Source organism: Gymnoscopelus microlampas, assembly GCF_963454915.1.
Source record: "Gymnoscopelus microlampas genome assembly, chromosome: 11".
Lineage (NCBI taxonomy): Eukaryota > Metazoa > Chordata > Actinopteri > Myctophiformes > Myctophidae > Gymnoscopelus > Gymnoscopelus microlampas.
Genome location: NC_139948.1, coordinates 50,428,026 through 50,434,120, shown reverse-complemented (window position 1 = coordinate 50,434,120; position 6,095 = coordinate 50,428,026). Strand labels below are relative to the sequence as shown.

At 42.9% G+C, this 6,095-nt stretch overlaps 1 protein-coding gene across 1 annotated transcript in view; it reads left to right on the top strand.

The window, feature by feature from the left end:
• Positions 1-3,384, top strand: part of LOC311055072 (axin-2-like) — a 39,524-nt gene extending 36,140 nt beyond the window's left edge. Inside the window, exon 11 of the mRNA XM_084071156.1 lies at positions 1-3,384. This exon is cut by the window's left edge and continues 341 nt beyond it. The gene's annotated coding sequence lies outside the window, so the exon portion shown is untranslated.
• Positions 3,385-6,095: the final 2,711 nt, after the last annotated feature.

The window sequence follows — 6,095 nt, the reverse complement described above, 5'->3', positions numbered from 1 at the left end:
GCAAACTAGGGCTCAAGTGTTCCTCATTCTGCTGTGGACCCCCTGGAACCACCTCTCAAGGACCCCCTTGATTGACTGGATAATTTATTGACAAAAAAAGAACAACACTTTCATACTCAAAAAATGTGTCCCTGGACCCCCACTCTGAGAACCTAATGGAATATACACTCCTATATGGACCCCTATTTGGACCCCTATATGGACCCCTATTTGGACCCCTATATGGACCCCTATATGGACCCCTTCTCCACGCACACCCGCACCATGGATGTTGTCCTTTAAGCTATAAGACTGTTGGACGGCTATGGGACTTCCTCATGAGCTATGGGACGTCCTCATGAGCTATGGGACGTCCTCATGAGCTATGGGACGTCCTCATGAGCTGTGGGACGTCCTCATGAGCTATGGGACGTCCTCGTGAGCTATGGGACGTCCTCGTGAGCTATGGGACGTCCTTGTGAGCTGTGGGACGTCCTCGTGAGCTATGGGACGTCCTCATGAGCTATGGGACGTCCTCGTGAGCTATGGGACGTCCTCATGAGCTATGGGACGTCTTCATGAAGGTTGGACGGAAGGAAGGACTGAAAGGAGAAAAGGAAGCAGAGAAAACGGAAGAAGAAGAAAAAAACTCTGGGACTTTATTCCTCGTACAGCGTGGAAGTGAAGGAAGACGTGAATGGATGAATGGACTTGGCTTTGGGTGGAGGTTTGGACTCGTTGTGATAATGATCTCCACGTTTTCATGGACGTTGAATGTTTCTAGAGATTCTAGGTGAATGACCACTCTTACACATGGAGGGGGGGGGGGGGGGCTGGAAAGCTCAAACTTAGCACCCTTATAACACCCTCAGCCCTCTGTGCCAGTGTCCCGCTCCCTTGGCATGCCACTGGCACACATACACATACACACACGCACACGCGCACACACACACACACACGCACACACACACACACACACGCACACACACACACACACACACACGCATGCACACACACGCACGCACACACGCACACACACAGATATACATGTACATTGCGTTGTATTATGATGCTCGTGTTGCTATGTGAAAGATTTATATTCGCTATTTATTGAACCATATGAACCATGTCCCTTCTAGACCACACCCCCCCTCCCCACACTCCCCAAACCCCACCCCCACTGTCCTTCTATTGGACAAGCTGCTTGGAGAATGAGGAGGAAAAGTTCTCCCGTGTTCCAAAATGTAAGGACGGACAACCAAGATTATTATTTTATTTTTTATTTTTTTTACACAATTTAGGCATTTAGCAGACAGCTAGCTCTTAACCAGTGGTGGAAAAAGTACTCAGATATTTTACTTAGGTACAGTACTTGAGTAAATGTACTTAGTTACTTACACCACTGCTCTTAACCCCTGCAGTCCTGTTGATGGACAGAGTACTCAAACCTGAGTCAGAGTAATAATAATAAACGATGATAAACTTGTATTTAGAAAAGGCGCTTTTCAAAACATGGTTACAAAGTGCTTTACAAACAGTGGTTTTCAACCGTTTTCATGCCAAGGACCTCTAAATTGATATACATTTGGCCCCGGACCCCCCCATCTGAAAATTGTGCCAGGGACCCCTCAGAAAAGAAGATTGGAGATCGAAATTCTACAAAATTCTTCAAACACTTTCGAGATTTTTCGAAAAGGTTCAAAAAGCTAAAAAAAAGCTCACAAGCGCGACACTTCGTGACGCGCTTGTGAGCTTGTAGATCTGCTATTTTTGAACAGTCAACGTATATACAATATGGATAAAGGGGTGAAAGTGTGTTAACACCTTTTGCTGGGGACCCCCTGGAACCCCCTCAAGGACCACTGGTGGTCCCCGGACCACTGGTTGAGAAGCACTGCTTAACAACGATGGCAAAATGAAACACAGTGCAGCGAGGTATAAAACTATATTAAAACAAAAAAAGGCAATGAAGTAAAAGTAAATTAATAATCCATAGAGAGTCAAAGAGAAGGCTTGATACAAAAGTGTTTCTATAGTGAAAATAGCAGATCTCATCACGATGTGTTGTGAGCTTGTAGATCTGCTATTTTCACCATATTTGAAATAGATCTGACAGTGGTTAATCCATAATGTACTTTTTTCCCCCTTGTCATATTTGTCATTGAGATGTAGTGGAGTGAAAGTCATAAGTACAAGTATAAGTATAGATGCTATTTTTCTTTCTTTTCTTGTTTTACTTAAGTACAGTACTTAAAGTAAATGTACTTACTGTCCACCACTGCTCTTTGGATAGCATTTACTACTGCAGTGCTACTTGTGCCCCCCATCCCCCCCGCTCCGACCCCGGGACTCGAACCCAGCTCGCCTCGGTCTGTCTCATCTTTAGTGCCTTTTGTCTCTGTGGCGCAGACAACGCACAAATAGCCTGAAAACCCCCCCAACCTGGCACAAACATGACCATGTTCTACCCACCACAGACTGCAGTGTGTGTGTGTGTGTGTGTGTGTGTGTGTGTGTGTGTGTGTGTGTGTGTGTGTGTGTGTGTGGGGACCCCCTAAAATGATTACTAGAGCCCCCCCCCCCCCCCCCCCCCCCACCTAGCCTGGGACCAGACGAATCTGCCAGTGCAAAAAATTAAATGCCCCATCATGCAAGGCTACCCCCGACCCCCCTTGTCAGAGCTTTGAGTCTTTGAGCTTTGACACATACGCTCAACTTTTTTTTTCATTTTATTTCAACCACTTTAAACCCTATATTTTTTTTAAAAATGCCGATCCACAAGCTCACAACGCGTCACATCGTGATGCATTGTGAGCTTGTAGATCGGCTATTTACTGTGTCGTAGCAGACCCATACTTTTGAATTTGGACACGTGGAGGTTTCCACCCTGACAGAGACGATATAAAAAAAAGTCAATTAACCCATTAAGACCGGGAACGCATCTGTGTCACTTTTAGATTTCTTTAGGCTATTCAAAAATAGCAGATATACAAGCGCATAGCGCGGCACCGAGTGCCGCGCTACGAGCTTGTAGATCTGCTATTTTTGAAAAATCGTGATTTTTTTTTTTAAATATTTTTTTCAAAATGAAATATGGGCGTGGCTCTGATGATATCCCAATGTATGTGTGAGTTGCTTTAATAGAAGTTATAATATCTATATATCTAGAGCAGTGGCTCTCAAACTTTTTCATGTCAAAGACCCCCCCCAAAATGATTTTGTGTATTTGGCTGCGCTCATAGCGCGGCACCGAGTGCTTGTAGATCTGCTATTTTTGAATAGCCCAAAGTATACAGTAATTAAACAGTTAAACTGGTAAAAATGATTGTGGACGCTATATTAACTATTATTTTAGCTGGTGGACCCCCCTGGTACACAACCCCCCCCCCCCCCCCCCCCACCGCCAAGGACCCCTAAGGGCGGTCCCTAGGGGACCCCTACTTTGAGAAACCAATGCCTGCAGTTGAGAAGATACACTATAATCTCCATAGTGTTTTAATTGAAGTACAGTAGCTGTGCCTACATGGATTATCGATACCGTGTTTTATACCCCGTTTTACAGGGTCCTATTTATCCCTTGGTTATCACAAGGGGCCTTATTATTATTATTATGTTGAGAAAAAAATAAGATATTTTTATGACTTTTTTTTTTGTATCCGTTTATCCATGTTTATGTTTTCTAATATTTTTCATGGCTTCTTGGGTTCCACTTATTATGTAAATTATGCGTCATATATGATAGAGCTACTACGTTGGACAAGAAGAGATGCCTCGGTACTTTAATTATTGTAATTATGAAAAAGATGTAGCCCTTTATTAAAATGTTATATTTTTCAAATGAACTCATTATGGCGTTTTGGTTTGTTTTGTTCGTGTGTGTGTGCGTGTGTGCGTGTGTGCGAGTGTGCGTGTGTGTGTGTGTGTGTGTGTGCGTGTGTGTGCGTGTGTGTGTGTGTGCGTGTGTGTGCGTGTGTGTGTGTGTGTGTGTGTGTGTGTGTGTGTGTGTGTGTGTGTGTGTGCGGGTGTGTGTGTGCGCGTGTGCATGCGCGTGCGTCTGTGTGTGTGTTTAATTGTATTACTGTACTGGTGAAGGCCTATATAAATACTGGAATATGAGAAATAGACATTTTTGCATGGTCCTCACAGGATAAATGATTGTTTTATGGTTTAAACCAGGGATACTCAAATAGCTGAACCTGTGCAGGGCCACATTACCAAAATGGCAAGGGGCCAGGGGCCAGTTAACCCATTAAGACCTGAGGCGATTCTATTTTTTTCACAGTTTTTTTGAAAAAAATCCCACTTTTTTTTTTTTCAAGATTTTTCAAAAATAGCGGATCTACAAGCTCATAGCGTGGCACTCGGTGCCGCGCTATGAGCTTGTATATCTGCTATTTTTGAATAGCCAAAGAAATATAAAGTGACACAGATGCGTTCCAGGTCTCAATGGGACAACATTAAAGGGACAGTTCATGCCTTTAATTCATTTGGGGGAATGACCCATCACGTTCATGCAATTTCATATATACAAAGATTAGTGTGCTTGAATAGCTCAGTTGGAAGAGCTCTTGACTTCAGACCACAAGGTCATGGAATCGAATCCTAACACTGGATACCCAGCATCTGAGCATTCTGGCTCCCATGGATCTACTAACCTTTTTCCAAAACTACAAATGATTTCAAAGAAAAACTCTCAAGCGTGTATGTCCACAGTAAGGTGGAATTTTTAAATTGTGAATGGAGTTTCTAGGTGAAAGTTTTTTTTTTTTTTTTTTTTTTTTTAGGTGCCAAAATCCTCCATCGACCTCCACAGTAAGATGAACATTTTAAAGTATGAATGGGGTTACTAGGTGTAAGTTTGTAGGATTAGTAGCCTGCCAAAGTTTGTACTTGTTTCCCTCTAAATGTCCATTGCCGCATTGACAATGCATTGGGTTACTAGGTGTAAGTATGAACCGAGGGAAGAACCTCAACTCTCGACACAGGTTCTTCCCGAACCCGGGAAGAACCTGTGTTGAGAGAAATACTTACCCCTATGATTTGACTGTTTAACCAGCGCTCTGTGCAACAATTCTGAATAAATGCCCATATATGGGTTTGCACCCATCATGTCTGAGATTTGGCCTTGATCAGTACACCACACAAGTAAGAAAATGATATGTTTTGGTTAAAACAAAAAACTTTATTGTTAAAAGGTTAAAGCACTACATATATCTTGATAGTAATCATTGCCATAGAGTATGTGTTCAGTAAAAATAGATATCAATAAAATTGGTATCTCGACCTGAAAATGTGTTTTCTGTGTAATAAAGAGCTGGAGAGACATGGAGACTCCTGTTACGGAACAAACACTCCAGCCAGTAGCCTACTGTGTGTGCGTGCGTTCACAGAAACGGAACAAACTTACTATGGAGTCCACACACAGCTCACTGGACCCTGGGAGACGTCTTCAGGCACATTTGCATCCATTATCAGCTCTTAATTTGGTCCCTGATGGAAATTAAATAAAAATTATGCTGCATTAATTTTATACATCTGAGCCTGCACGCTTTGCTGTGTGTGTGTGTGCGTGCGTGCGTGTGTGCGTGCGTGTTTAATGAGTTATTAGCTACAGTATGAACGTGCCATAATTTAATTTCACTCTGTTACGTGTGTCCTCCTGTGGCACTTTGTGGCCAATTTGAAATCTAACAAGCGTCAGTTTAGAACACATCTAAATGAACATTAATGAGCCAGACTGTTGCCTTCATGACGTTATTACTAATCAACTGTGTGTTCCATTAATTACCCCGGAATAAAAGCGACAGCTGCTGCTCCAGTCGACTTTGACACCCTGTTGTCTATGATGTCATCTTTACACACACCTGCAGTGGTGGAAGAAGTACTCGGATATTTTACTTAAGTAAAAGTAGCAATGCCACAATACAAAAAAATACTCTGTTACAAGTGTAGCACTGGCCCTTTAAGGAAAGTGCATAAAGAGGGGTGGCCAGGTTTGTGGCCTCCTGTCTAGCCAGAAGCCTGGTTTGAGTGTTTGTGAGAGAGACCTGGAGGCATGAGGGGTACAGACTCATTCTCGGTAAGACAATCTGAAACAAATGACAAGGTTTTTATAA